The 9,365-nt window shown below is 46.4% G+C and overlaps 1 protein-coding gene across 17 annotated transcripts in view; it reads right to left on the bottom strand.

Annotated features, from left to right (window-relative positions):
- AKAP13 (A-kinase anchoring protein 13) overlaps positions 1–8,983 on the bottom strand; it is a 216,828-nt gene extending 207,845 nt beyond the window's left edge. For 16 of the 17 annotated variants that reach the window (XM_062630927.1, XM_062630889.1, XM_062630917.1 and 13 more), the window contains exon 1: positions 8,771–8,983. The gene's annotated coding sequence lies outside the window, so the exon portion shown is untranslated. Of the gene's footprint in view, positions 1–4,971; positions 5,077–6,651; positions 6,889–8,770 lie in introns of all 17 variants that reach the window. The other variant, XM_062630882.1, reaches the window with a different exon arrangement.
- Between the last annotated feature and the right edge of the window lie 382 nt (positions 8,984–9,365).

Genomic DNA, 9,365 nt, shown 5'->3' on the forward strand with positions numbered 1-9,365 from the left:
ACTTCTGAACTTTGAGATTATAAAGCAAGCAAGTTCCTGAACACTCACAGGCAAGTCGATTGGCTAAGAAAAAGCAGCACAAAGTCCTGCCAAAATCCTAGCTAATCTGACAAAGGAAAAAAACAGGGAGGTCTAAGCCCCATAGTTTAAATAGAGCCAGTTCCAGCTGCACAAGGAAGCACATAACATTTAGCTTGGCACCTCTTCTCCAGGTATGACACCTGATGAGACAACATTTTACCACCTTAAAGGCACACTTAAAGGTACGTAAGTAAATTGTAAAATTCCCAAAATACAGGAAAAGATGGGGGTGACACATCAATTTCATATAGACCAATGAATGCTGCTTGTAATCCAACTGCAAAGAGGGAGAAACAAATGCACAAGATGCGTGACACGCAACCTGCTACCACTTAAGTACTACTATAATTCTTCCACTTCCAATGCACTTCACAAACAATTAATCCTCTTAACATCCAAGCAAGCATATTTATTAACCACAGTTTTAGCTTGTAAGCTCTTGAAGCAACAAGCTAGCTCTTTTTCTAGCTTAATACACTGCTCATGAAAACTGGGACCAAGGCCCTGCTTTAACTGTGAAAGAGCTACCAAGAAATCAGCTCCTACCACCCCGCTCCCTGCAGCAAAATGGACAAGAAAGACCCAGACAAGAACATGCTTTTAACCTAGATTAAGCGCACTGTTAACCTAGATAAGTGCTCAAACCTCAGCCTCCAGCCCTCTTCAGGCTACATTACCAACAGAATCAGCCAAAATTAATTCATTTCCAAAGTGGAAAAGTAGCTCCAAATTTTTGGAGCTCCCAAGCCTCCATTTGCACAGTGGATTCAAACTCCCATGCCCAAGTCAGCAGGACTCCACAGAGCCACCAACACAAATGCAGCCACACAGCAGGTCCCAACACAACCCTCAGCATCCTTCCACAACAGACAACGTCTATTCCTTTTCCTGTTGGCAGCCACACTACTTCATATAGAAAAACCTGCAGTTAACAGAAACATGTGCAGCAACATTTCGCTTGCATTGCATAGAAGTGTAAAGACTCACCTGAACCTTGTGAAATGAACATTCACTACCCAAACCTTCCTTTTACAACAACTCATATAAAAGGGATTTAGTCTTTATTTCTACTCTTTCTAAAGGGGTTTCTTCTTTATAACCTACCTTCTTCGCAGCTGCTAGAAGAGAAACTATAAACATTTAATGCAACAAAAGGTTTGCTCACCACCTCTTGTGTTCCACTGCCTCTTAGACTGTGATCACTCATCATAAAAATGGGTGGAGCGGCTGCAAACCACTCAGTGATGGAAAAACTGACTCCCATGTTCAAGATAAGCTGCTGCACAGGCTGGAAACCCCACTGAAACAAAGTGCTGTCATTCCTCCCCAGATGGGAAGTCTTTCAGCTACAGATGCAGACACATCTCCTGTAGCACATGAACCAGCCTGTTTTATCTCCACAATCATCCTCTGCACCAACTCAAAGACCTTCAGACCAAACTACAGAAACTGTTTTAAAACAAAACTGGAGACAAATGAGTTTACATGTGACCTAGATTAAAACAATTAGAACCAGCACTCCCAAAGTACAAAGTGCAGACTTTAAGATGTCCAGTGCTGCCTGTACCACAGCCTTGTTGCTGCAGTGAAAGATTTACAGTACCAGGGAACAAAACCACAGCAAAATTCATCACGTAGCATCAAAGGTACATCACGTAAGCCTCTCTTCTCAGCTGACTCACTAAGTGATACTAACTCAAAAATAAAGGGCACATCCCAGTTTTACTGCCATTTTACTTGTGAATTCGACAATTAGGAAGCGTGATATGCACTAGTGCATGTTCCAAAAGAAATTACTTTGTATAAGGGTCAAATCTGGCCATCCTGTCTCCCCTTCCCCCCAAAATACAAACCATTTCCCCCCCCTTTCTTTAACACCTGCTTCCTCCATCTGAGCGTTCATTGTCCCACAGCTATTGTGGGACCAAAGGCTTCAGCATCCCAGAGGAAACTCAGGAGGGAAACCAGTGTATAAAACAAGCAAGACATTCACTCCAGCAATCTTGTGCCTCAGCATCCCCTATTTTCCCCTCTCTTTCTGTTGACAGCAGGTTAAAAGATTGGGCTGGGTGTTGAGAGGCACATGTGCCAGGAAGACAGATGTGCCATACATCCTGGTATTGAAGCCCACTATGCTCACAGACACCAGTGTGATCCCCTTGGCTTGTTCTTGCACTAGAGGCCCACAACAAACACTATGGGGCAGGAAATGAGGCTGGATGGACTATGGCCTGACCCACAACAGTTCTTCATCTGGATGCACTTGAGGAAAGGATTTCACACAAGCAGCAGCTCTGTGCTACCCTAAAACATGGCAGGAGCAGAGAAAGCAGCATCTCTCCTGCAGCCCTGCAATAGGGACACAGCAGGAAGAGTCTTTGGACCAACACATCCTCAGCATTAGCTTCCATTAGGAGGTTGTTATCTCCTGCAGGTTGCTGTGCAATTCACACACACACCTCCAATCTTCCCTATGCTGAGAATAGGGATACCTGCAAGAACATGATGAGTCAGCCAGCATCCATGCATGACACATGCCAGGTGTGCTAATCCATGGAAAAGAAAGGGTGAGTCAGTAGTTTGAGTCTGAAGACAGCCCTGTTTAGAACAGCTGCTCCGTGCCAAAATCCTTGTTTGTAATGGTTTTAGTAACTGCAGCATTCAGACTTGCAGAACAGCTACACCACTGGGGCAGAGACACATTGGGAAAGAGATTTACTTTCCCAAGTAACTTTGCCAGAAACCTCAGATACAATTTAGATGAAGCTACCAAGTACGTCACAGATTTTAGCATAACTTACTGCTCCAATCTGCATTAGTCATGGGTGATAAAAAGCACAGGGGATTCAAACATGACACATCGGGTAGATTCTCTCGACACAAAGTTGTGGAGATCATCACCAAATTACATACACCCTTCTGCTTTCAAATGACCACCTTACATCATGCTCATGGAGGATGAGTCTCACCAAAATTCAGCCTCACAATTTGAGTAATCCATTAGTTATTTTCCCTCCCCCTCAGGAATAAAACCTGAAGTAGCTGCTACAGAAGAAAATCCTTAAATCCTTCCTTTTACACTGGATCAAGCTAATCTCAGCAGTGCTGTCACACTGTGCGTAACATCTGACATCGAACAACAGTTAGGGGATCTCTCACCAGGTATTCTGCAAATGCAACATCAACTTAAAAACAGCTCAGCAAGAAGACTAAATGCAATGACTTCTCTGGAAGGCAGACTAACCTGAATGAAGGCAAAATAATACACCAACAGTGTGTTGGTGTCAGAAGCTATTCTGGCAAATGCTAAACATCTTGCATAGTCTATTAGGAAATTAAACAAGTGGTTGAAATCGAGATGCTATGGATCAGTTGCACATACCTCCACTCACACTTTTAAAACAGTGTCTCAGAAGAGCAACTACGTGGGATCCAACTCACCAATATGACCCATTAGTCAATACAATATCCCACAATTGCCAAGGAAATCAAAAAGTGGCCTTGTGCAAGGATCAAACATAAAACAAAACTGTGACAGTTCAGTTGCCACATCTACTGATTAAGAAATTATCAATGGTTTTGGAAAGACAAAAGCAGCCAGATGGGAAAAGCAATGATTTTTGGAATCACCAAAAACAAGTGAATTAAGAGATTGGGTCATTTTGAAGCAATATTAAAAGCTAATTCCTGGTTCTTGAGAAGGGGAAAGAGATTCAAGAAAATACAAGAGGTCAAGGAGGATTAACTCTACCAAATGAACCCCTGCGACAGAATTACAACCTAACCTATGAAGAAGCACCACTGTGGATGCTACAGCCAAGGCCAAAATCAAGGTCCTCTGATGAACTGTAGAGGCTGCCCAGGTGCACCAAACCCAGCCTCATACACAAAACATGTTTGGAATATACTGTGTATTTGAAGCCCTCAACACAAATGCTGTAGGAGGTGCTGACAACAGTTTGAGGGTTGTTTTTTCCTTACACTTACTCCAATCCCACATGCAATATCTGAGAAGTTCCCAGTGAACTTGGGTTGTGAGAACTACACAGCTATGCCAGGAAAGAATTTAGCTTTTATTCACCCATCACAAAAACCACCCAATAAACTCTTCAGCATCTGATTTTTAGGTGTTTTATTTTGTAATATATACAAAAGAGTCTCGCTAGACTGCCTGGCCATGTCACAACATGTGAGCCATTTCAGCTGCAACTGAATTAAAGCTTACTTTTTGCAAGATAGCACACTGCATACTTTTAAGGACTGTTGACTCCTTAAAAATATTTGTGATTACACTTTCTTCCTGTTCCTCAAGAACTTAGAAGCATACCTAAAATGGTTATAAATGAGATTATAATAATGGCAAGGCAGAATTTTGCAGAGAATTTCTTTACTCTAGATAGAGGTAATTGCAGTCTTAGAGAACTTAAAAAGGAAATATTTTGACTTCTAACTCACTGGCTTATCTTAGAAAGAAATCTATCTCGCCTGCCACCTTCACATGCTATAAAACAGGGACAGGCACCACAGTCAAATGCCTTCTTTGCAATCAGAAAAGGGTGTAGCTCCAGGAGCATTTCTCCTGGTAGAAGCACTGGAGCCTTTGCCACAGCAGCTGCTCATCACACCATGAGGGGACACAAGTCAGGGAACTGATCCACGTGAAGAATGAACTCTTTTGCTGAACTGACCAAAGGTATGAATTGTACAGGAAGAAAAACCATAAATTCTTAACTAGAATCCATCTCCCAGCCTGGTTCACCAAACAGACCCACAAACCCCAGAATGGCCCAGCTGGTGAACTGCAAGAGGCTGCTTACACCTACACCAATGCACAAAAAGAGAAGACGAAATTACAGTTCGAGTTTAGGATAACACTGAAAAAAGTTTTACCTATTGCATGCTTCCACTAGCGGTCTCTGGAAGGACATTAAACTGTTTATGGGATTTGTGGCGTCACAGTGTATTTGTCATGTAGACATCAACAGAGGAGCCACCCTGTTCCCGTGACAAAGGGCCATAAAACCCAGAGATATATCTTTTTGAAAAAGATCTGTATAGCTTGACAGCAGCACCAAGTTCCCATTCCCTGCTGTAGCTGCTTTCCCTGGAGCACTTCCATCATATTTGCTTATCACTAACCAAAGTAACTAACCAGCTAACTCACAGTGATGTGCTTTGCCTTCTAGATCTCCATAAAGAAAGGTCATTTGCAAGGGAGAAAGGCAGGTTTTATAAATAAAGAAATAAAATGACAAATTATGCCACATCTACAGCTTTTTTTTTCCTAAAAGTAACTAAGTGCAATGCCAGGCTGCAACACCACGGCTGAAGTGTTTAACTACTCAGTAAGTACAAGGAGTGGCCCGATTCCCTCCCTACAGCAAGATTGTTGACAGCTGTTTTAATGGAGAAAAGTGAAGCATGACTAAGCTGTTCATAAAAATCCCATTGTACCCAACACCCAAACAAGTTTTGATTTAGAAAAAGTGCAGCGCTTCCTGAAGTGACTCTTCAGGTGGCAAGTGCCAGCCCTGAACCAAGCTCCCAACTGGATTATATCCCCCACAGCAAAACCCACAGCAGCAAAGCAGAGCTCTATCTACACCCAAAGCTATCAGTTGCTTCAGAAAGTCACTTATTACCTTTATCTATCCTACAGGTGATCAATGCAAGCAAGAAACACATGAGCACTTGGCACCAAGCAGCACCCATAATCACAAGCTGCAGGCTGTGAGATGCTTCCCACCCCATGCACCTGTAAATAGGATGCTGCTTACATTAACCTCCAAGTGGAAACCACACAAGCTGCCAACTCCCTGTCCAGAAGGCTGGTAAAACACAGGCCACGATTATTCATGAGGGTATATCATGCCTTTATGGCCACCTGAACTATCCAGCCTTTTGCTCAAATCTAACATCTTATTCCTGCCTTCCACCGGTAGAAGAAGAAACCAAAACTGAACAGGTCCTCCATACTAATCAGCTATGTGGTTTAGTTTACTTCAGGCTATTTATCACCTGTGTGGGGAACCCCTATAGAAATAACATTTAAGAGCACTCAAGCAGATTACAGAGATAACCAGGTACAGGTAAGTAGAAAAGTTTCCAAGCTGCTTCAAGGACTTCAAGGATCACCACCAAACACCAGGTAGAGAAAACAAAGACACTGGTGTCCTGGAAACAGCGTGGAAAAGAAATGACAACTTCTACTAATTATTTTTTTACATAGTTATCTATTAAAACTTACTATGCCAGCAGAAAATTATATGGAAGCACCCACTGCCTTTGTAACACAGGAGCATGTGCGTAGCACCAATAAACCTACTAGTGTTTTTTTTTTTTCTCTAGTATAATTTATTGACCACTGCCTTAATTCATGCTTTGGATGGAATAACCAGATTCCTTTAGCAGTACTTAATCCTCCTCTTTACACAGGAGCATACCCTAGACCAGAACACAGTTTACTCAGGAGTATATCCTGCTGAGAGATTAGTAGCAAGTTCTGCATTAGCCTAAGTCTCCAAGCTTCCCTATGGACTGTGTTTAAAAACATCCATCATCGGACAGTACCTGGCAGAGCTCTGTTTCCATGAGAAGCTTTGACTTCTTAACTGCGTTTTCCTCCTTTGATGCTGTGAGGCTGTAAATCAGGAACCTCGAGCTCCTGCCTTTCTGGCTGCAGTCCCTGGCTGGACTCTGTTCCTTCCAACATGTTGTATCCTCACCTCTCAGGCTATGTCGGCCACTGGAGCCAGGCAGGAGATGCAGGCTGGAAAGCTGCCACAGAACACGGCACATCCACACTACCTGCGGGAGACTCGTCATTCAGGCTACCTACAAAACCTGTCAGCCTTGCAGAACCCCATATCCATGCCCTTCTAGCAACAGCCCCAGGCCAGCCTGTCTGCCCAGCACTGGCCAGTGCTGGAAGGACAGACAGGGGACATATTAGGCTCAACCCACGAACACAGAAGACAGGTATATGCTTGAACTCATGCCAAGGGACAACACATGCCCAGATGATCCTCACCTTGCCTAATTCACCCTTACTCTGCTACCAGGCTTGTAAAAAACCAACCCCAAGTGTCCAAGCAAGATATTGTCACCACAGAAGGTAACAACCTGGACCAGGGTGGCCCAAACCACAGCAAACACCTCCTGAGTAAACACTCCTCTAGTACAGGCAGAAAGCTTCTATCCACAAGCATGGATGTTATGAGGTTAATGTCAACCTACTCCCACTACTGAGGTATCCATGTATAAAAATACACCTCCTCTAACACAGTAATAAATGAATCATTAGTGCCTTACCTTTAAGGAACTATGTGGAACTTGGTTCACCTTTGCAATTCCACAATAGCTTGGCAAGGGCATGCAGAACATGAAAAACACACCCGGCAAGGGGCTGATTTTAAGGCGCAGAGTCACCAAGAACAGAAATAATGTAGCTTGGCCCTTTAAAACTGATTAGATTACATTAGCCAAACTCCCAGCACACAAGACACTCATGGATCTCAGACCAACTGTCTAAACTCAGCTCTGACGCTACATGCTTTACATATTTTCTACTGCATCTCATATCTCCATGAGTACCTAAAGTTTTAGGGCTGACCAAGATTAGAGCGACCAACTGCCCTGCAGAAGTACAGCATTTCTAATCCCTTTATCGAGTCCCTATCTGGTCATCTGCAACAGAATCAGTACAGCACGTTCTTCAACAACAATAGAAAACAACTGCTAAAAAACACTTTTTTTCCACTCCTGAGCTCCAGTTAATGTGGAGCCCCATGAAGGACACTGGAGCAGGACCCATTACAGAGGTCAACAAAATGGATCTCTACGAATCCCAACTCCCTTATATGACTTGCAGGGATAACAAACACAGAAAGTGCATTAATAAACTCCTGACAATTTACAGGTTAAGAAACAACCACCCTTTAGCAATCCTCCTCCAGGAACTCCTGCATTCTCTTCAAAAGAAGAGTGTCTCCACTCGTAAAGAAAAGCATTATATTTTCAAACAACAGAGTGAACGCACAAAACGGGCCCCATGGCAATGACCCCCCGAGTAACCTCAAAGCCCCACTTAGCCCCAACGGTGAGAAAAGCCAACCCCAGGCTGTCGCTCTGGAGACTGATAGAAACGCCAGATTAACTGCAATAAACTTCGATAAAAGTTGCATCAGCGCCGCTGGAGGGATTTTGGGGGTGCGGGTATCAGTAACCCCAACAGCGAGGAAGCGGAGGGGGACGCTGGGGCCGGGTTTTGGGGTACTGGGGGTACCCGGGCACACACTCCGGGCACGCTCCGAGCCCGCTCCCCCGGGAATAGGGACGTTCCCCTGGGGGGACCCCGCCCGGCCCCGGCCCGCCGCGCACCGCCGGCCCGCAGACAATAGCGGCGGGGAGCATCCGCGAAAGGAAACGCACGGCATAAATTAACACCAAATAATAACGATAAAGAGAAAGGGGGAAAAGCAAAGAGGGGCCCGGAGCGGCTCCACGCGAAGTTGCGCGGAGAAAAGGAGAAAGAAACGAGGAAGAGGAGCAGGAGGAAGGGCGGGGGAAGCGTGCGAGGGCGCGGGAAGGGGACCCCCCAACCTTCGGGGACAGCCCACCCATCCTCCATGGGCCTCCCAAACTTCCCCCTCTAACCCCTCTTCGCTTAACTCCGGCGGGGCACACTCACCGCGGGGGCCCGGCGGGCGGCTTCGCCCCTGGCAGCGGGGCGGAGAGGGAAGGGGACGGGGAGGGCGAAGGAGGCGGCCGGGCCAGGCGCTCTCCGCCCGGGGAGGCGGGCAGGAGGCAGGGCCGGGGGCTGCGGGCTCGCAACCTGAGCCGAGCCGTGGGGCCCGCCCCCGCCATTGCCCGCATGCGCGGAGCGGGGAGCCCCGGGGCCGGGTGGGGGTGAGAAGCGGCGGGTGGTACCGAGCGGAGCCCGGTCGTGGGGAAGGTTCGGGTGCGCTTCAGCCGTGCCCCGGTGGGGAGGAGGGTGAGGGCGGGCCGGGGGAAGGCCGGAGTCCCGGTCCGGTGCTGCCTGGGCGGGTTCGGATTCCTCACCTGCGGGCCCGTCCCCTGGCCGGTTTGCTCAGCTAGGGGAGATGCAGCTGCTTAAATCATGGAATGGTTTGCGTTGGAAGGGACCTTAAAGCTCATCCAGCTCCAGCCCCTGCCACGGGCAGGGACACCTTCCACTAGAGCAGCTTGCTCCAAGCCCCTGTGTCCAACCTGGCCTCGAACACTGCCAGGGATGGGGCAGCCGCAGCTTCTCTGGGCACCCTGTG

Source organism: Pezoporus occidentalis, unplaced genomic scaffold (assembly GCF_034315485.1).
Source record: "Pezoporus occidentalis ecotype Australia unplaced genomic scaffold, CSIRO_AGI_Poc_V1 ctg11, whole genome shotgun sequence".
Classification (NCBI taxonomy): domain Eukaryota; kingdom Metazoa; phylum Chordata; class Aves; order Psittaciformes; family Psittacidae; genus Pezoporus; species Pezoporus occidentalis.